This window comes from Dermacentor variabilis, chromosome 11, assembly GCF_050947875.1.
Source record: "Dermacentor variabilis isolate Ectoservices chromosome 11, ASM5094787v1, whole genome shotgun sequence".
In the NCBI taxonomy this organism is placed as follows: Eukaryota; Metazoa; Arthropoda; class Arachnida; order Ixodida; family Ixodidae; genus Dermacentor; species Dermacentor variabilis.
Genome location: NC_134578.1, coordinates 65,633,871 through 65,657,003, shown reverse-complemented (window position 1 = coordinate 65,657,003; position 23,133 = coordinate 65,633,871).

Here is a 23,133-nt window from a genome sequence, read left to right as displayed (position 1 = left end):
GCACAATGCTTTTGCGTGGCCCCGCCAAAACATTTATGGTACTTGTTACAGTGCACAGTGTCGTGTAGAAGCATCACCTGATAAACTATTCATACTCATAATTACAAATGCTATGACAATAATGCCAGCACCACATGTCTAACTAGTGGCATTAACTGTGCCGGGTACTAAGCACACCCTGGGGAGTCGCCACAAGACATGCTGTCCACATTTCCATGGAGTTTGTCAAAAGAATACTTTGCACTAGAAGGTTGGAAAGGATAAACACCTCAGCAAGCTTGGGGGGCGAGGTCTCGTGAGTACATCAGAAACGTACGAGTACACGGCTGTAAGCACATGACGCGCCAGTGGCCATTACGCGGTAGCTGTTTCAAGCATACAGGTGTAGCCGTAGCCTTCGAGATCAGACTGCAACACCCGATTACGGAGGCCATGGTGACTCTGCGTAATGACGCAGCCAGCAAACTGAGCAGATTTGGCGACCATGAGACGCCAACTTATAGCATGGAGCAATATGGACACTTGCACGTCGTGCAAGGGAGACGTGGCAGGCTGAGGCACAATAATCCAAATCGAGGGCTACCCTCCAGGGTTGGTTACTCTCATTTCGCTTGCATTTCCAAGTTTCTGCGACCGACAAGTTCGGTTTGTTTGCGGTATTTATCATAATTCACTTTTCTCTTTGCGTCTTTGACATGCTAAGGCGTCCAGAGCAAGGCAAAAAAGGTGGCAAGCCGAAAACGCCAACTCGGACAGAACGGAAGGAGACACACCGCTGGACTAGTGACTGCACGTTTGTTATTCGTTGACATTTTGTGTAGCTCGAGACAACCAATGCAGTACCTTTTAAACGTGTGAGCATTTCTATGCCTATCTAATGAGAATCCTGTCTGTCTGCCACATAATAGATAGATGAATGCAATGGCTCATACCCCCCTAAATAATGGCTCATATACCCCCATAAGCAAGGACGAAATGCAATGGCTCATACCCAAGTAAGGCAGAGGTTACAAGCGCTCAACAAACTGGACAGTGCATACATTCATTGAAATCACCCATATAGCACACAACATCATACGTTTCAATAAAGAACAAGCTCAAAATAAGCATTCGAACCATCAATAAAGCACTGAATACACCCCTCAGCAAATGTGGTTTTGCAACAGCTTCGCTGGACATCCACGTTGATAAGGGCAAATAAGAGTTGATAAGTGTCAGACCATGTTCGATAAGGTTGATGACCATTGGTGTGGGTTGATAAGTGTTTATACTGGTCGGAACAAGTTTCATAACATTGATAATGACAAAGCCGGTCGTGATGACAGCGGGCTGCATGGAGACGAGCAAGTCGCACAATGCTTACGCATACTTTAGAGAACTTCCAGGGGAGTTTGTGCGTGAATGGTTTTTTTTTTCCGTCACGCCGATACCCCGTTTCTTAGACTGGTAGACAGGTTTTCGGTAGCATTGCTGGTGCACTGATTAATTACGTTCTCAGTCCCATCAATAACCATGGGTTAAAAAATTTTGTGCATGTGCTTGTCCTTGCTTTTTTCTATTTGAAATCTAGTTCAACGTGTCCTGTTACAATAAACTGTTCATTGTCTATGATTTCAAATAATTCCACTGCTTTTCAACTCTGGTCATGAAACCGCTTCTGTGTAGATACAGGCACGGGACTTGCGGCCAGTAGCCAAATGAATGTCTTTAATTGCCTGCCTGAACGTTGCAATTTGTCGTGCAGGTAACCCAACGGAACAGGCAAAACTGGGCTATGTGCTACATGCAACTTAAAATGTGAACTATCCCGTATAAGCACACCATTGGAGAAATATATTTTTTTTCAGTCATGTGATTAGCCCTCTGACTGATATTGCAGTTGAACAAGTTGTGGGGCTAGTTGGTTGTGCTGTCTCTGTTGACGCTTCATCTTTTGAATCGCTCCACCAGCAGTCGGTGCTTAGAAGTTTTGTGTGCGTCTTTAGATGACCTCTCCATATGGACCAAACAGGTATGCAATGTTATTTTTTGCGCGAATTTTGAACGAGTGTACTAGGGAGTAGTGGTAGTCGTAGGTGTCCGAGTTATCTTGGGAATGGCAGTGAAGGGTTAACATTTCTTATAAATGAAAAAGCGAAAAATTAAAAAAGAACTTTTCATGAAGCGCTCCTTGAAAGAGAGTATTTTGGATCAGGCAGTTTCCGCTACCGCTCTATCCTCATAGGCTCTTAAAAAATGTTACGGTGTAATTATCATTCGATTGTTTCTGCTGATACAGATCCGTCATATATTTCTGCTCATTTTTCCCCAGTCATAATTATCTTACCGGAAACATGGGTTTCAAATGCTCAAAAATATTTGCTAGAAAATTATCTATTGTTTCGTTTCCGGATCAACCTGCCAGAGATGGTGGCGTTGCTTTCTTGGCTTCAAGTAAATTTAGCCAAGATATCATATCAATGTATGTCTACTGAATGTGAAATTTTAGCATTAGGCATAACACTTCCAGACTGCTCCCCTTTTTCCTTGGTTACCTTATACATCCCAGCCTGGAATGAAAGATGCCTAATCTCTAGACAGTGTATTAGCTTCTTGTAGAAAATACATAATACTCACTGGCGAATTCTCACCATGTGTCTTGAGGGTTTTTAAAAGTGATCTATGTGAAAAATGCCTTTGCGAATGGGCTCTTGATAATAAGCTGTCTTGTGTAAATTCAAAAGTTCCTACGTTTCTTCACGGCCAGTCTCAATCGTGCCCATTGATCTCACTTCTTGCAGCTCGTCTCCAACTAAATCCTCGTGGAATACTATAGGCTGTGCTACAAACAGCGACCACCTTCCCTTTATTTTTGAGATTGATTTCCCTTTGATTTATTTCAGAATAAAAAAATGCCACATTTGTAAATTGTGACAAGTTTCAAAAGGACTTGAAGTCTACGATGCTTTCCCGTACAGTTATGCAAGAAGATATTAGAGCTATGAGCCCCTGTGTAGTGTTGAAATGCTCCTTGAAGAATGTAGCTATTAATGTAAACTCCAAAACAGGTAGAGCTTTCAGTCTGTCGTGGAATTCAGAATGGACGCAGGTGGGCTCACCAGACACGAAAAGCTACCTGGAAGCAACGTCTTTGTAAGCAATGTCCAAACAATTGGATTGACTATCAATTTGTTGCTGCACCTTTCAAGCACGCGATAGCTAAAGCCAAAGATGAGTATGATATGAAGAAGTTAAATTATCTGTCTAAACCCAAAACCAAAAAAACGTTTTTAGATTTTCACTCTCTCGAAAGATGATTCCAGTTCCAGCAAATATTGACTCTTTTGTCGATTCGCCACGGCAATTGTCAGAATTATTGGGAAATATTGGAAAGGGTCTGGAAAACAGATTCACTTCAATAGTTCCACCATGCCTTTTGAATCCATTGCCGCTAGAGGAATTTAGGGACGTCACATTACAGGAATTGGTGGCTGCTTTTTGCTCTCTGCCTTCTTCAGTGCCAGGTCCAGATGTAGTTACCGCAGCCGTGATAAGAATTCTGTATGAATTGCCCCCGTAAGGAATATTGAATATGGTAAATTGCTGTTTAAAAATGCCTGGATACTTTCAGAATTGAAACTTGCTAAAGCAGTTCCGATACTTAAAAAAACAGAGAATAGGGTATGATTTAGATAATGTTAGACGCATTTCTCTCACATTCAATTTGGTTAAACTAATAGAAAGAGTTTTGAATTGCTGAATGACGACCTATATATTTCTGAAAAGCTAATACTCAGCCCCAGTCAAACTGGCTAGATCTGGCTGCTCGATATGGCATGCACACATTGACTTGAGAGAGTTGCATACAACTTGCTCGTCGCTGAAAGGAATATTCTGTATTATTGACCCTGGATATTGGCTAAAGCTTATGATTCCGTGGAATATGGCATACTGATAAAACAACTAGAGAATTACAGGTTTATGAAATACATGGCGGCATGGCTTTCGAAATTTTGAAGACACACATACTTCTACTGTTTTCAAAGCATATGTTCATCGTCTAGATATAAGCAGCAATGCAGAGTACCACAAAGGTCAGTGTTATATCCTGTTTTATTTAATATATTTTTAAGGTCCAGCCCTCTCTTTCGGGACATTCATGTATACGTTCATGCCAATGACATCACTTTTCTGCATCTAATTATTATCTACATTCACTTTATCAGTCGTTGCAAAACTACTTATGTACTCTTGAGACTTGGATAGAGAATGTACATATGCCTCTGAACGTCACTAAAAGTGCTCTTCTCCTCTTTCCTTTAAATATTCCCGTTGACATTTCACTCATGTATCGCCAAATGTTCATTCCCCAGGGGGATTTCCTGAAATACCTGGGAATCATGTATGATGGAACACTAAACTGGAAAAGCCACATTGAAAAAGTCACGTCTAAGGCAACTCACGCCGTGGATGGTTGCATAAGATCAGTAACTGACGATATGGGTTGCGAAGAAATAGATTATGATATATAAATATGTGTCCGACTCATGGAATTCGGGCGCGTCTTGTTTTCCGGCTGCCCAGGTATAAAATTCAGCCTCTGACACTATTAGACAGGGAATTAAGCTCTGTGATTGTGCCTAGGACTCCCTAAGTTTGTTGCAAACACCGTTCTGTATATGGAGGCAGGCACACCATGTTTAAAAAATAGATTCAGGATCCGTACAATCCAAACGTGCCAAAAAATTTACGATTCTCCTCAAACAAAATCAATTTATGTTTTCAAAAATGAAAGAAAGTCATTTTTTAATAATCATTGGTCGCGACTACGTACACCTCAGGTTGTATTTGTACAGGCTCAGCTAAAACCATTCAATGTGCAAATTCAACATGTTCAGCCAACGATTTTCTCCAAAAAAAGCCTCCAGATTGAATGCTGACAATATTTTTCCATCAAATGCTAAACTAATGCCATGCCAATATTTAAATGACCAGTTACAAGATTACCTTTCTCATCTGGAAACAAGCAATATAATGGCCGCTGATGCTTCACTGTCAGACAAGAAGGCTGGCGTAGGCATTTTCTCTCTTTCTCTTGCGTGGTACTTTTCTATTCGCCTTCCGGATTGCGCGCCTATTTTCATAGCAGAATTATTGGCGATTGTTTTAACGCCTCACAAGCTTCCCTCTGATCAATCGTCAGCTGTCATAGTTACAGATTCTCTGTCGACTCGTACATCGCTTTCCTCGTCAACGAATACAACTACTTAAATGTGTTACAAAATTTAGTTCCTACAACATTACAAAAAAAAATTAATTTGCTCTGGGTTCCTGGACATCGCGGTTTATACTTAAATGAAATGGCAGATTTATTAGCCAGAACGTCTTTAAGTGCACCTTTGATTCCTATTTTACCGCATACAACTTAATTACGTCTCTGCATCGAGATACAGAAAACTTTCACCTACAAAATGATTTAAGCAAACTATCGCTGATACCATCTCCAGACTTTCAGCATCTTGGTTTTTGCTGGAATAAACAGTGGTGTCTTTCTTGGTAGTTTGAAGTCACGTACACAAGAATACGTTGTCGAATGCCGCAATTGAATTTCTATTTGCGTACAGTTGGTCAGACGATGTTCCCTCCATGCCACAATTGTATGAAAACTGAATCAATTGATCACTACTTTTTAACATGCCGTAGGTATTCAAATCAGAGAAATGTATTATTCAAAGCTCTACTCTGCTAAATTGGATTAGGATTAAGTATACCGGTAACATTATCATTTGGGGCCTCAACCCTATGCTATAGCCCCAGAGACATTTGTTGCGCAGTTTGATTTTTTTAACTGAAACAAACGATTACCCGGCTAATTATTGTAGCTTTATTCTACCTATCAGATCAGCATTCATTCCACTGACATTAGTTTCTCCAAATGCTTGATTATAACATAGTATTTATTCTCTCCTTCATTGTATGCTCTATTAAAGTTCACACTTTCATTAGTCTGACTACTCGCTGGCATACTAGTCTAGTTATTCCAAAATTTTCTTTGGCTTTTTTCGCTTACTTTGCGTTCCTCATTTTCAAATAAGAATTTTCTGTAGCTACCCACTGTCACCCTATTCTTGTCCTATCCCTCTTGGGGGTTACGATCCATAGAAGAGTTTCATCATCATCATCATCGTGGGAAAGCACCCCCTGGCCCCAGGTGATATTAAGCTCATACAGAGCTTGTGAAATGGGCAGCTCGCAATTATAGTGCCTAGAATATTCTAGGCACTATATCGCAAGGCTGGGGATGACGCACTCCCCCCCGCGGGCGGCGACCGGACGCTCGTACTGCATTTATCATTCGCTCGCTTTACGCACCCGAGACGAATACTTGATGCGCTGGTGAAGCGCTACGGCGTCGATGAACGACGCTTGCAAAAAGCTAGCTCGGGAATTCCAGAGCGCGCATGCACTCTTAGTGAAAAGGAAACTATGTCGACGTGACGTCTAGTTGAGATTCGAACGAGGCGTCAAGCATCTCAAGCCGTCTAGTTGTCACGTGGTTTACGACTCGGGGAAAAGTTTCACTGCCCCCGCCATGGTTCTGCAGGGGAGCCCGACGCATCGCAAGATTGATTACCGCGGCGCCTGTGGCCGCCTTACAATGAGCGTAGAATTCGAAAAAATAATTTAAAAAAAACATGAGAATGTGTGCATGCAGTTAGCCGAAAAAATTTCCGGGACCCGCCTCAGTGGCTATATATATATACATCGCGTTCCGCAAGGGGTCGCGGGATCGATTCCCGTCCTCAGCGACCGCGTTTCGATGGGGGCGAAATTAAAAAAAAAAGGAAAACGTTTGCGTATACTAGATTTTACGTGCACGGTAGAGAACCCGAGGTGTCAAGATTAATCTGCAGCTCTCCCCCTATGTCGTCCCTCGTAATCCACCGTGCAGTTTTCAGGACGGTATACTCTGCAGTTTAATTAAAACGTTCACGCGACCCAATATTAAGTTCCTATACAAATGTTCCATTGTGCTCTATTAAGATGCGGCGCTTGGTAGCTAGTTGATGGGTCGCTGCCTAGATCGAGTGGAAATAATATAGTTGGAAACCTTGAATGCCAGGTTATGCGCCACGGCTTCCGTTGGAGCTCAGTATCTTTTTTTTTTTTTTTTTTGGCAAATCCCGCCGTGTCCTGTAAACTTTTGTTGCCGAGTGCGCATTTCTATGCGTAGGCCCATGCTTGGCCAAATTTAATCAGGACCAACGGCATCTCTCGTAGCGCTTTATCGTCTTGGATCCCATGAATCAGTCAAGCGGAGTGCATGTAAGCAGCTGCCGCGCCGCAATATGGCGAGTGATAAAACCAGCGTCGCGACTCATGAGAGAACTCGTCGTGATACAACTTGATGCGACTCGCATGAAAGTTCTCTCATTGCGGCATCAATTTTGCGAACAGTCCAGGCGAAATATCGTTGTCGTCGTTGCCGTCCGGCGACGGCATATTTTGAAGTATATGTATGCTGTGTTATTCCAGCAGCACATATGCGATATATGACCAGCAGGTTGTTCAAACCAGATATTACGCTCTCAACTAAATTGTTCATTGGAATATTTAGAATGACGGCCCGCAAACATAAGCCACGAAACATAACATTCACAGCGCATGGCCTTTATCTTAAATCCTCTCAGACTCTTAAAGAATAGAGAGTTTTAGAATTGGGGGCCCAAGCGGCTTGGGGACCCAAGAAAATTGCGCGCCACAAGTGCGCATGCGCAGAACCCAAGCCAGTCTTGGGTTCTTGCGTTCGCGTTAACCCAAGACCCAAGAATCGAAAACTAGCGTGGGCCCCCAAGCCGTCTTGGGCCGCCCTCGCGGGTGACAGTGATGACGTACAGCAGATGGTCGCAGAGCAAACTTTATTTACTTCAACTGATTTTCGCCATTTCACGCGAGTGAACTCAGTTTTTTTCGCAGCGCGACACAAGAAAACACCAACTAAGAGCATCGCACACTTAATTTGTAATTCTAACCGGTACTAACACAGTGATTACGTTTCTTACATTGTTCGCTCTTTTTGCTCAAAACTGCATTCTGTTCGTTTTCACTTGTAAGAAAAAAGGTTCCTTTTTTTTTTTTTTTTTGCTTTCAAGCACCTGTCTATTTTCCACACTGCGGCGCCCCGAGCGCTCAACCCAACGCTGTGTGCGTTCGACCCAATCCTCAAACTCTGCTGCTCATCTAAACCCAAGAGCAACCGACGCAACGCGGCTTGGGGGCCCAGTGCCTTGCGCCCCCAATTCTAAAACTCTCTAATAAAAGTGCGAAACAATATCAGTGCTCAAATCTGAAAGTGATTTAACTTCACTGGTGCGTCTCTGTACGGGAAGTTTCCTGTCGGCAATGCTATCATGCTGATAACGCGCGTGCCGTTAGTTACTGGAAAGTACCGGGCTCGCAGCGTTAAAGAAAGGAAACGCATCAAGGCAGATGACGATTATCGTTGTGTGGCAAAAGGAGCACTCCAAAGGGTGTAAACTCTTCTTAGAGTGTATTCGCGGGCTTCTCTCCCGCTCGAAAAAACGAACACTTTCATGTAGCACATATTCAGCAACAGAAAGCTGCATCGTGAGTTTTGCATGTTGCTCTACAACTTTCTCATTGACACTTTTAATCTAATTATAATATTTGAGAAGTTGACAAATAATTAAGACTAATTATAAAATTGGACGGAATGAAATAAATTAATCGGGTGTCTCCAAGCGACGGTAAACAACATTACCTTAGTTCTACCCAACTACGTCGCATTTGCATATTTAAAAATCTTTGTGCATGATAGTTGGGACACCCTGTACATGTGAACGAGAAGTAAGGAAACCGAGGCGCCCGATTTTTATTAGTCATAATGACCAATAAATGGCTAGTCATGATTAATATATATATATATATATATATATATATATATATATATATATATATATCGCAAGAGAGCAAAGTGGGGGAGAGTGCGAGTCCCCTTCTCACGCAAGCAAGGGAAGGAAGCGGGGACATTTGCGCGCCAGGTTGGGGGGGATAAGGGTGCAGGTCAGTGCGACTCTTCTATTCCAACAGCGGTGGCTGAGTGTGGCCGCGTGCGTAAAATTTTGGAGGCAGCGTGCCTGTTACTGTAGTTACTAAGCGAATCTTTACAGCAGGTTATGCAGCTGGTAAAACGACTACTCCTTATAGCTGTCTAATAATTTGCTATCGCAATCAATGCTTCGTCTGTGGGGCGAAACTATGACTTGTTTTAACCACGGGCAAAATTATCAGTACGATTGTGTCCTGCTCAGCCTGCTGAGCTTACTGGCACAGAGGTCATTAATAAATGGAAAATCAGACATCCACCCGTTCGTAGCATTTGCTACGAAGGAAACCCAAACGGGTTCCTCGAAAGAAAAGCCTCACAGTTGAAGAAAAATTCGTCCTGGTCCGGGACTCGAACCCGGGACCACAGAATTTCTGGGGCAGCCGCTCAACTATCTGAGCTAACCAGGCGGCTAGCAGATGGCAGGGTGAAGTCGACTTTGTCGACAACAAGAAGCAAAGGCGAGAGTTTGACTTAATAGTTCTGCGGAAACCTTCAAGGTGGAGAGAAGTAATTAATAAGGGGAAAATCAGACATCCACCCGTTCGTAGCATTTGCTACAAAGGAAACCCTTGCCTCTTGCCTTTGCTTCGTGTTGTCGACAAATTCTACTTCGCCCAGCCATCTGCTAGCCGCCTGGTTAGCGCAGATGGTAGAGCGGCTGCCCCGGAAAGGCGGTGGTCCCGGGTTCGAGTCCCGGACCAGAACGAATTTTTCTTCAACTGTGAGGCTTTTCTATCGAGTAACCCGTATGGGTTTCTCTTGAAGCAATTGCTACGAACAGGTGGATGTCTGATTTTCCCTTTATTAATTGCTTCTCTCCACCTTGAAGGTTTCCGCAGTACTATTATGACGCAGAAGTCCTGTGCCAGGGCTCACTGGTACATACATCGTCACTCTCCGAGAGGGTTGGAAGCATGTTGCAAAGACTGCGCATGCTGAAAGCGCTACATTCTCAGGCTGGAATAAAGGCTGCTCGATTGTTTAGAGCCATTGTAGCTAACGTAGATTCGCACAATTTGGTGGCCACAGGTGTGTTCTCAGAAAAGTACATGTATCAATTAAGCAACATTTAAGGATTCCGTAAGTCTCGTGTCACAGCGGGACATGCCCATTCTGGAGGATTGGTCAACAACGGGCGCACCCTCAGTGGCGCATACCGAATAGTTAAAGAAAATAAAGTAAATGAAAAATTTCGTCAAATGTAATTAATCATTATATTAACAGATAGGTGTGCTTTAAAGATATCTCCGAGCCGACATGACACATTCATGTCTTGTGTAGAAATTGTACGTAGTGGCACATTACCATTCTGGTGAAGTGGCCAAGAACTAATCGGCAAATAGCGAGTGAATCAAGTCAAAGTGAATGCGTTAAGTGTAATTCACTTTACTGTACACAAGCATTTTCTTGTACGTGGAAAACGTATGGCTATCACGACGAAAGTCCCACAAAAGAGCCAAAGAAAGCTGTCGCTCTGAAGTGACTATGCGACATGTTTCGGGCAAACTGAACGCTCCATTGAGGATCGTGAAAGCTTTCGATAAACAATTAGAGGCGGTCTGGCTGCACCAACCAAGGAATTATCATGCGAAAGCGCATTTTCTTGCACTAAGTTGCGCATTGCTAGGGCGTTGTCTTACCAGTTCGTCATTCAATCCATCGCAGCAGCGATGGCGTTCTTAAATCGTTGTTTTATTGCACATATGAGATATGTAGTCATGCACACTGGGTTGCACAATGCTTACAGGGTTACTCTGTGGACACAGGAGGCGGAGGAGTGCCGATTTGCACAAAGACCGTATTGTGGTCCGTATATCAATTGGCCGTGACTTCGATGTATCCGACGAGATTAGCAGTTTCGGAAGACGATATCGACGCAACTCTTCCACTGTGTCGTAAGCATTTTGATGGGATCTGCAAGCAACAAGTTTCGGACGCGCTGCAAGGCGTTTGCAAATTGTGAGTGTCTCTCCGGATCTTCATCGCAATCGCCGAGCGACTATATGTGGCTGACGTGAGGCAACCCCTGGTTGGCGACATCGACATCCTCAGTCTCAGACGCCTGCGGAGCAACGTACGCAAGAACGACAGTCGGAAGACGCAAGGCGCGTTTCACCGCAGCGTTGAGCACGCACTGGAGTCTGGCAACTCGATGGAAATGAGTCAAAGACCGGTCTTGGCGTAGGCGGCAACTCCCGCGCACGTACGTGTTGGTCGGAATTCTGAGAGCACCGGGGATGCAGAGGAAATCCTGCGCGACGTGTTGAAACGACGAAATCGTCCAGTCCCTGTTTCATGCATCGTTTTTTTTTTTTCATTGTGATTGTGCTGCCTCAGGTGCATGTGCGCTAAGCAAAAATGCTTGTATTGACGACTCTGACGGAATTAAAATTAAATTAAAATTAATATTAGCTCAATGTTTGCGCTTGCTCGTGTCTCCACTTTCTCGTCGTTGTTTGTTTTGAGCAGTATCTTTTACTTCCCTAAACGCTATGCATCAAATAGCCCAGCAACACGTTTTGTGGAAATGACAACGGAAGTGAATAGATAGTTCTCAGTAGATAGCAATACGAAAAAGCGTACATGATTTTTTTTATGGTTAGAGTCAATATTAAGAGCGAGGATGAAGAGTTCTTGGAGGCGCGCCACACACACCAATAAGATTTACAACTGGCACCGGGAAATATGAAAGTCAACTCTCCAAAGGTTACAAACAGAATGAACTGCTCCCTTAGAAGTTACGCCATGCAGACACGAATTCTCCCTTTACAAAATGACAAAAGGGAAATTTTCTTGGGCATTAGAGAGAGAAAGAAACAACTTTATTTATCCCATCTTAAAGGGAAAGGTGATGCGAGAAGAAGGCGAGGGAGGTTATCCTACTCTCGGTAGGCCTCCTCTACCACCTCAGTCCACCTCAGGATAGCTTCCTGAAGTTCGGGGTAGTAGCTGTTCATGACAGCCTACCACAGCTCCCTACTACTTAAAGCTCTACAAATGTACGGTGGAGGGGAGTGGTTCTTGCATTGCCACATAATGTGGTTAAGGTCCGCTCTGCTAGCAGGATAGAACTTGCAGGCTGAGGTAGAGTACATTCCCGGGTGAATATTGCGACGTAAGGCAGGCTATAGAAAATTGCGAGTCTGTAGTTTACGCCATAGTGCCTCATGTATGCGTGACGACCGAATCATTAAAGGTGGGAGGGTTCGGCGACTTAGGCGGTAATGCCCGCCAATGCCGTGGTATGTAAGGGATCTATCTGGCTTTGCAGGTTAATGCTGGAGGGAGATTATTGTCGTATGGTTCGTGAAAGCTCGAGCACTTGGCTGTGCCGCTTCATTGCCGATTAAGCCTGCGTTGAGGGTTTAGTAGAGGTCAGTAGAGGATTGAGATCGAGTAGTAGTAGTTGTACATATAGAAAGGGTTTGGAGGTCGAGAATTTGTTTACGCAGAACACGATTTTCAGCCTCAAACTGCTGTAGGAGGGCATAGATGCGGGCTCCAGGATGCTTTGGTTTACGTAAGCTGTGGGAAGCTACCGATGCCCAGCTTACCCGAGGAAAGCTTGATTTGTTGTTGGAGGAAGCAGCCGATGGAAGAGGCCTATCTACATCTTGCTTTTTCTTAGGAAGAGGTCCCTGCTTATCGGGCGAAGGAGGAGACTTGGTCTTGGATGGAGGAGGAGTCTTATCAGCCTTGGGGAGTGAGATTTCGGGATTACATCGCAGGGCACACTAAACGAATACAGTATCGGGACTTCCACTACACAGTACACACTTTGGAATTCACACATGATCAGTCGGAGGATTCACAGTTCCGCATCCATGGGAAGTATCTTCAGTGGCCGTAGGGCACATGGCCGGTAGATGTCCAACTCTCCAACAGCGTGTGTAAGCCTCCATTCTTTGCCGGAAAGGTTTGCACCGGAACATCGCCATTTCATATTTGACCCAAGAAAGGAACTTTAATTCCCAAGAAATTCACGAGTCGGATGTCTTTCGCATTCGTCTGGCTTCTAAAAAATGCATTTGTGGGTCGCACTCAGGGAGCATGGGCAGAATGTCTTTTTCCTAGATAACTTCTTCTAGACATACTCTGTCGATGTAGATAATGCCTTTGCACGTCTCGGAGCGTGGAACGCTGTAGGACGTGACTTCGTGCTCTTGGCCGTCGACCGTGAGCGACTTGATGGCGAGATATTTCGTCAGGCGATCGTAGCTTTCCGTTTTGAGGGTAACTGTTGGTGGTGGTGTTGATGGTAACCGACGTCTTGGCGCAGCTCCCCTGTGGCTGGAAAGGCGACTGCCGTAGAGAGAAGCTTGGCGAGTTGGAAGTGGCTGAAGCGAGAGGCGTCGCAACCTCCTTAAATGCGAAAGATAGCCTTGTATGAGCCTTCGGTTAACTTGGGAGGCCTCACTTTGTTATTCGTGGACATTATCTGTTTCCATACGGCAGCCTTGGCCATGGCGGCGATGGCATCCTTATGGAGTGAATCTTGATATGCGGCGTCGCATATGTGCTGTTGGCGCCACTTGAGCGTCTTCTCCGGGGAAAGATCTTCCCATTCTAATATCTCAACCTGGTTCATGACGCCCGCACGAAGCGTGTGAACTATTACGGCGTCGGAGAGCCACCAAGCTCTCGTAGGCGAGGAACCACAAAAGTCACAATAACGTGCGTTCTATAAAATAGTGCACAGACCTCGATCTTCAAAAATACTCTTAAAAGGTTGCGGAAGTCTTTACGCATGTCGCGTGAAAGAGCCACTGTGATATAACAAAATAAAAGACAGGCGTTACAACCAAAAACTCACGGAGCCGACGAGACACGTCCACATCCGGCAACGCCACCTCGCGTTCCTCTCTGGGAATTAGAACATTAGCACAATACGAAAAGGTGCGGCGACTGAGTTTATTTCTAGACTAGAGCAGTTCACATATTGCGCATTACACACGAAGAGTTACATTTTACTGTTGGTGGTAAAGGAAAGTTCATTCAAACAATACGTAGTGTGAGAACCTAAGCGCACGAGATACAAATGTTCTATTTATTTGCTCAACTGCGTCGGCATTAATAACACTAACGCTTAACACAACATAAAAAACGCAACAAGGCGAGCATTTATAGAAAAGGCCCAAGAGTTCTTATTGAGACGCCGCAAATATCGACTTACATCAATATAACATTTCATACAGCCTACGTATAGTTGCTGCAAAAATACTTGAAATTATTGGGGATTCTTTCCTCTGGTTAGATGAAAACTATGGAACAGAGAAAGAAAACGAAGGAGGTTTACCTGTGTTCTGTGTCCTTTATTTAAATATGTTTGCGCCTACAATTCAACTAAGGCGGGTAAATAAGGAGGATCGAGTGCTCAATAATTTACTGTAGCTCCCCTTGTGATTATTTGCCAGTGAACACGAATGCTTCGCCTTCGAACGATTAGCTAAAGACATAGCACTGAGAAAGAGCGAGCAAATATTTTAGTGAGCACCAGGATGACTGAATTTGCATGAGTGCGCATGGCTCCCTCTTTATGGGAATCCATGCGCCGTCACGGCTACGATTGCCCTCTCAATGAACACGATCTAGTCCGATAGGTGGAGGCTCGGCAGCAGCGCCTGTCATTGCTCCTATAGGGGTTGGGGGGTAGGAGGTAGAGGAGGTAAGTCTGGGTTTTTCTTACACTCTATGACAATGCGCCGGAGCGTTTCTAGCTGTTGGCAGTATTGACGTTGTTCGACATATTGTGTTGGTAACAGGAAATGTGTAGCCACGTTGGGTGTGGGAACGTGTTGGATTGCAACAATCTGAGAGTTGTCTCTTGCGACTTCGCGAAGCTGGGTGCGGTGGTGGTAGTGTTTGGTGATTGAGTCTGTAGTGTTGAGTGAGTTCCGGGTGTGTTGTCAGTGAAGTGAGCTCTTCTGTGTCCTCCGTGGCCTGGTCGATGAGTTCCCGGGCCTTGCAGTGGGCGAGTTTGTTGCCCTCCAGGGAGGCTTGAGCGGCTTTCCGCACTATTTCAACAATTCTTTCTGGAAGCCTGGCTGTTAGTATGAGGCGAGTCGTCGGTGCCATCCAGGGGAGGCATTCTGTAGGGGTCCACATAGTGGACTGTCCATTTCGGCCGCTGCTGACTGGATGCAGCTGTACGAGATAGGAGGAGACGAGCGGCCCTAGCCAATCAGCAGCGGCCGAAATGGACAGTCCACAGGTGGACTGCTACAGAATACCTCCCCTGCCACAAGTAAAGCTACTGCACACTTCTACAGTGTCAGTTCTAATGACTGTGTTCTTAGACTACGGCTAGTTTCTCTGCTTCCTGGGTTGTTGCATGTGGCGTGGGGGCGTCGACTGGGAGGTCCGTCTCTGTCATCACCACGAAGGCTTTGGCTCTTCTGCCACTGTATGCGGCTGCATCTCTGTAGACCACCTCCAGGAAGGACGCGTAAGTCTTGCCCAGGGTCTTGGCTCTTGCTCCGCACCGCCCTTGGTGACGGCAAGGGTGCGTATTTTCCGGTAAGGAGTGGAGCTTGACGTAACTTCGTCACTCTTATGGGAGTTGTCTGGGTGGTTTAGCATCAGTAGGGGAGTTCCACCTGATTTGCCTAGGAACTTTCTGACCTGTTTGGGTCAGGGCCAGGCGCATTTTCTGGCTGGAAAGGCGGCCTTCTTTAGTTCTTCAACCTTGGTACGGAGAAGTCTGTCTATAGGAATAGGGAGATGAAGGGCTTGCTTTGTGGCTTTTGGAATGAGGGTGTTTAGTTTGTCTTTGTCGCTATTTGTCAATACCATGTACGGCGCTTCAAACGTCAACTTAGAGAGGATGAAGGCTTGAACGAGGCCGACCATGCCGTTCTCTTTCATGCCCTGCAGTCTGTTTGATACTATTGGAATAATGTGTAAGACCTGCTCTGCCGTTCTGGAGATGCGTTGGAACATCTGGTCGCACTTTGCATCAGCTTGTATGTGGAGTCCCGGGATTCTGAGGGTTTTGCAGCGCTTTATAACCTGTCTCTGTAGGGTGCCCCGTGCGCTACCTTCTTGTTGCGGCACCGCCGGACTACAAGAAGCTCTGACTTCTGAGGCGAGCAGACAACTCCGCTCTGCTTTGCATATTTCATGATCAAAAATAACGTACAGCGCGAAAGACAAGGACTGCGAAGACGACATACGCAGCGCTTCGCAGTACTTGTCTTTCCCGCCGTACGTTATTTTTGATCATGAATTACTAACTAGCTCAAGCAACCACCCTAGTCTGCCTATTTGTTTGCCGTATCCGCTTCCAATTTCAGGGTGTCTTGCAGGTGGTCCCCGAGCGAGTTAGTGCCCATCGAGAGCGTAACATAATCGGTGTATAGTGCATGGCGAAGGTTGGGCATACACCCCAGCCGTTCTGGAAGGCCCAGGAGCGTGATCTTAAAGAGGAGTGGGGATGGGACCGAGCCTAGGGGAGTGCCTCTGCTTCCAAGTGTGATGGAGTCAGAGGCTACACCTCCGATTTTGAGTATGGCTGTGCGGTGATGAGGACGGTGCCAGAGGCGTTGCAGGTGTCTGATTTCGTGGATGTGGGAGATGAGACGAAAGAAAGACTAGGTTTTTGTCAGCGCCCAAAGGAAGGATAACATAAATTTAGCTTGACATTTACGGTCCGTTCTGCTCACACCAGCGCATGCGCCGCGGTATGGTACGCACACAACCGCTCAGCAGTAAGGCTAATTTGTGCGCACAGTGCTCGTGACAGCGATGCAAGCCGGTACACTGCCCCGGCTTTGGCAGAGCCGAGTGAGCGAAGCGCGATGGTTGGTACACTTGGATTCGTCGTATTTTTTTCAGCCAAATTCGCTGCGCGTCTCTGGAAGCCTAAACATCGTGCACGGACCACGACCGAGCACGCGTCGTCGATACCAGGACAGCACAACAACGCCGTCGGCGATGGCACAAATGCGGCTCGAGAGTCCGTATAGGGTGACTGAAGTAACTTTAGCTGTTCAACGAAAGAAAAAAAGAAAGAATAAAAGAACATGGTGCAAGATACTATTGCAAGACCCAAGGTGTTCGGTCGTTAGACTTCTGATGACGGAACGCTATAGGTCTTAAAATCGTGTTTTGCGCAGTGTTTCTTTTATCAATCCTTTGTTCTTGCGTTGGAAAGCTTGGCTAAAGTTAGCCTGGACATCCTGCTATCGTAATAAAACAACGGTATTGCGGACTCGCCCGCGCATTGTCGAATCTGCATGTGCACTCCGCCAACACCGGAAGATCAAGATTCTTGGCGGAATCAAATATATCACAGCCACAGAGCTGATGGAAACGTTTTCCATCGCCTCTAAAGGCAATAGAAAACGGTTGAGTGCTACGGGAAATTTCTTTGTATACTAGCCTGGAGAGGCTCTTGTGAATCATGTTACTGGTGGCAAAATCATTTTGTAAATATTTCACCTTCCTGCTTTTTTTTTTGCCACGTGAATGTGTACCGCCCCATCGTGCATAAGTGGTAATGTGCTTATATTGACGATTCTGGCGGAAATAAAATTAGCTGTAAGTTTATGCTAGTCCGTGTCTCTGCCTTCTCGTCCTTGTATATTTCGCGCAGTTTTGTTTTCCGAAGCATTATGAACCAAATAACCCTGCCACCATTTTTTACAGGGCTAAAGTGAAAATAGAAGCCCCAAAATGCTAAAAACCCAACAAAAGGGAAGGTTTATTGTACACATAGCTTATAGAGAAAAAGTCGAAAAACGAAAAAAAACCACAGAACAATGGTATGTTTAACAAACAGACACTAAGATATTGTTGTACAACACTGTGCATGTGTAGCCCACAACATTTATCAAGACACTAGGAACCGGAGCGGAATGGTTTGCATGCTCAGGGTGGTCGTACACAGGGGAGACAGGTTAGGTGTCGCGGAGGTTGTAGACAAAACCTTTCCTAAACACAGAATGCTAGCTAGCTTGAGCTGCAGATATTCAGCGAAGAATCCGTGGCGTCATCTTTTCTTGAGAGCCTTCGTGTGGCCATGGTCGGATTGACCAAGAGGCTCTTGGAGATTGAGAGGATTAGGCACTCCATGTATGCAGCTGACGTGACCATATGATGTCCCCGTGGAAGTGAGGGCTATATCGAAAGTGTTCTACAGGAGGCAGTAGATGTCATTGAGAATTATTTGGGCCCGACGGGGTTAAGGTGCTCCCCCTCCAAGTCGGAGCTGTTGCTGTACAGTCCCACTAGAAGGGGACGGAAGCAAAGGGGATGGATCCCCGTGGACCAGCTGAGCATTCATCTTCGTACAAGAAATGGCGATCTCATACCTAGGGCTGATAAGATCAGGGTTCTGGGGATGATTATTGAGTCGAACGGCGCCAACACGCTGACGATCCAGAAGATCATTGCCAAGACAGAAAATGCGGTACGCCTAGTGAAGAGGGTGGTCAACAGGCAGACGGGGTTCAAGGAGGATAGTCTCATTAGACTTATGCACGCATTTGTATTGTGTCACTTTACTTATGTGGCGGCCATGCACAAGTGGAAACCATAGGAGAAGGAGAATCTTGACACGCTGATTATGAAGATCATGAAGAAAGTGTTGGGAGTGCCATTGTGCACCAGCACCGACCGACTTCTCCAGCTGGGAATTCATAATACCTTGGATGAGATAGCTGAGGCTCAGGAGAGGACGCAGATGGTGCGTCTCTCTACGACTAGCACGGGTCGGCAGATTCTGAGAGAGTTAGGTGTTCCTCAGGAGAAGATTTCGCAGCTTCATGTCGGTATTCCCGTGAAGGTCCGTAATCGGGCTATGGTGTTGGGCTGCTGAGCACGAGGTCGCGGGATCGAATCCCGGCCACGGCGGCCGCATTTCGATGGGGGCGAAATGCGAGAACACCCGTGTGCTTAGATTTAGGTGCACGTTAAAGAACCCCAGGTGGTCAAAATTTCCGGAGTCCTCCACTACGGCGTGCCTCATAATCAGAAAGTGGTTTTGGCACGTAAAACCCCAAATATTATTATTATTATCCGTAATCGGTATCACGTCAAGCCTGTTCCCAGGAACATGCATCCGGAGCGAAATGTTGGTAGAAGAAAGGCCAGGGGAGCTTGCCTACTGAGACTCATTCGGTCTGAGAATCAGAAGGTTGGCTACGTCGATGCTTCTTTTAACGAGGAGAGAAAGGTGTTTACCATAGTTGTCGTGGACAATGAGGGCAGTCTCGTTAACGCTGCTACCGTTCGGACTGATAGGCCAGAGGTCGCGGAGCAAGCGGCTATTGCGCTCGCCTTGGTTGAAAGGCGCAGGCCTTTTGTATATAGCGATTCAAAGTCGGCCGTTAGGGCCATTGAGAAGGGCTCGGTGGCTAAGGTTGCTTTTAAAATTATGCAGACATGTGAGATCTCTCAACACTACTTTTGTTGGTTCCCTGCTCACCTTGGGATGATCGAGGGAGCCCCTCCGAATCTCAATGAGTCCGCTCATGAGGCAGCGCGAGATCTTACCCTCCGCTCTGCCCCGCGCAACGGCGTGGCGGTACTCCCCGAGAACAGAGACTCCCCTTCCACATACAATGAAATCACGAAGTATTACCTTCTTAATCGCAGGGTTTACAGTTTGCCGCATCCTTGACTAAACAGGGCTCAGGCACTTACATTACGCTTACTACGGACTGGTACTTATCCTTGCCCACGGAGACTGAACATGTTTTATCCAGAGACGTATACAGAGCCTTATTGCCAAGATTGTGGTGCTTTAGCCACGCTCGAACACATGCTCTGGTCTTGCGAAAGAGTTGAAGACTCGGCGATCAAGGATGCATCCAAGTGGGAGGCTGCACATCGCAGCCCAGACCTGGATGAACAATTCTGGGCTGTCCAGCAGGCTCACGACGTGGCCGTGAGGCTTGGCGTTCCGGTCCCGACGTGGGAGCGGTCCGCTTAGTGATTAATTATCTCTACTTGCAGGACCAAATAAAGTTTTCCTTCCTTCCTTCGTGTGGAGCTACTGGGAACTCCTTCCTTAGTCAAGTACCGGCTGTGCCACAGTCGCGAAAATGCTTCTTCTTGTTGTTCCAGGTGCCATCCGAGGTAGTTCCACACCATTAGGCGCACTTCTTGGAGTGCGGGGTAAGCCGCTCGTTGAGGTTGGTGGCGGACTCGCCGCCACAGACCATACAAGGTGACCGTTATCTCGAGTTGTGCAAAGAGCCCTCGCTAAATTTCCGCACAGGAAGCACGGATGCCAAAGCGACGTTGTACAGCGTACCTGCCTCCCTTATGTACTGAGCACTGGAACATAGCGTGCTGCGTGGTCTCCTTTCTGTTGCAATTGAGGCAGCAGTTGTTTGGAACAACTCTAGAGCGTGATGTAGCCCTGACGCGCAGGTCTTCGAATCCTGTCGAATTCCCAGCCCGGCTCGGGAACGCGATGCCTGCGCCATCTTAGCCATTTCTTGTCCAACATATCCCAACTTCACCTTGTTTACCGCTTGTGGTGGATGCCATCGATTTACATCCATAGTACATTCATGCAGTCTACGCAATAGCTGCAAGAATACTTGACGTCATTGGGAATTATTTCTTAAAGAATTAGGTAAGGACTATGCAGCAGATAAAGCAAACGAAAGCGTTTCACCTGTGGCGTGCGACTTTTATTGAGATGTGTTTACTCGCACAACCCAATTAAGGCGGACCAGTAATTACGAGTGCTCAATCATTTACTACACAGATCTGCCAGTGATTGTGCGGCGAATAGTTCGACAGAAGGCGTAGCATTAAAAGTGATAGCAAGTTCTAGCGTTGCGCTGAAGGCATCCCAGACTTGAATAAACTTTATTGCAAAATGGTGGATACCACTTGTGCCTCAAAGATGGGTGATCTTAGTCCGGGGCCCCACAGGCAGTAGCCACCGCAAGGCATCTCGCAACGCTGCATGATGAGGAAGAAGTAGAACCTTATAAATTTCAAAGGATGTCGCGATATGTCCTATGACAACGGGCTCTTGAAGTTCGGTCCTTGTATATCGTCTGGTGTCTCTGCAAGGAGGAGTAATATGACTAGTTCAATCACATCATCACCTGTGGCCTTGCAGGCGTTCCACCTCGGTGGAGCTCGAGATGAGACCGACTGGAGACCATCGGCGTAAATAGTTTTACCCATTGAAAGATTAGGTGAAGTTCGCTTGACCTTTACGGTTCGTTCCGTTTAGATTAGTGCATATACAGAGCAGCTCAGCAGGAACGCTAGTGCGCTTGTAGTGGCTTGCGCACAACGCTCACGCGCACCAGTGGAACGCTACCCTGGCTCCGCCACTGAGCCGATCGAGCGTATAGCGTTGACCGTGCATCGACTGGGCTTCTTCGTTGTTGCAGCTAAACGCATTCCACGTCTCTGGAGACCCTCTGCTGTCCGCGCGCGAGCCGCGCATGCGCCGTAGATAGCGAGAGAGCGCGGCAACGGCGCCGCCGACCGATTTCTGCGCCTCTAGCGTCCGTGCAATTGCTATCGCAATGAGAAGGTCAACGTAAATTTAGCTCAACATTTACTGTCGCTCCGCTCAGACCAGGGGGACGCATTCTGGGACGATCACTTCCGGCGGCACTATCGCCTCGCCCCATCAGGCGCGCGATGATGGGCTAGCTAAACAAAATCTCATAAGCAAATCTAGTTGAGCAGTACGTCACACGAAGGCGATGGTATCGCCGAAATTGATCGTCCGAGAATACGCCCCCTGGGCAGCGCGACGGCGCCAGCGGAGTGAATGCGCTTCGGGTATGGTATGGTATGATGAACTTTATTAATAATAATAATAATATTTGGGGTTTTACGTGCCAAAACCACTTTCTGATTATGAGGCACGCCGTAGTGGAGGACTCCGGATATTTTGACCACCTGGGGTTCTTTAACGTGCACCTAAATATAAGCACACGGGTGTTTTCGCATTTCGCCCCCATCGAATGCGGCCGCCGTGGCCGGGATTCGATCCCGCGACCTCGTGCTCAGCAGCCCAACACCATAGCCACTGAGCAACCGCGGAGGGTATGAACTTTATTAATGTCCTGAAGATGATCTTCAGGGCATTAATAAACAAGACAGGTAGAGCGTCGGGACAGTAAGGTTTAACCTTACTGCCATATCGTGGGCCTTCTGGACGGCCTGTACTTGATCGAAAAGGACTCCACTGTGTAGGACTCCCCGCCACCAGTCTCTCTCCTTGTCACTGTCTGTGAAAGACACAGGACACTGCCAAAGCATGTGATCCAGAGTAATGATGCCATTACACTTCTCGCATTTGATTGGTAACTCTCTTTCTGGATATAGCTTTTTAATAAAGTTTGGACTTGGATAAGTTCTTGTGTGCAACAATCTCAGACTCACCGCTTGAGCTCTATTGAGCTTAGCGTGTGGCACTGGGAATTCCCTTCTGTTCATGTAGTAATGCCTCGTGATTTCATTATATTTGTGTAATTGGTCCCTGTTCTCGTCCTGTATATTATTAAGGTCTTGGTCACGTAGTGCACAGATAGTATGTCCTCGTACAGCTGCGTTAACCATCTCGTTTATATTCTTCCGAGATGGATCGACAGACTCCATGTGCGCCGGAAACCAGCGGATTTCGATCCCTTGGCTATCCAACTCACCGACCAGCTGGGCAGCCCTTTTGGTTACAAAGTCACTGGTAAAGTGTCTAATAGCCATCTTAGAGTCACTGTAAATCCTCGTCCACTTATTATTCCTTAAAGCCAATGCTATCGCTACTTGTTCCGCGACTGTCGTGTCTTGCGCTTCGGGTGTCCGTAAAATATTTCTCTCGCAAGAAAATTATGCATATCGCAGGCACAGTGGGACTCAGTGTTACGCGAAGCATTTTGCAGATAGCTGGTTCTCCAGCATTGTTTGATGTTGCCGAAAGCGCTGCCAAATAGATCGACATGTTTGCGTGAGGCGATCACTTGTGCAGGTAGGTCTCTTCGATTTGGCTGCATTTGCATCTGTTAGCAGCTTACAATACGTACAAACTGTGCAACGTTGTA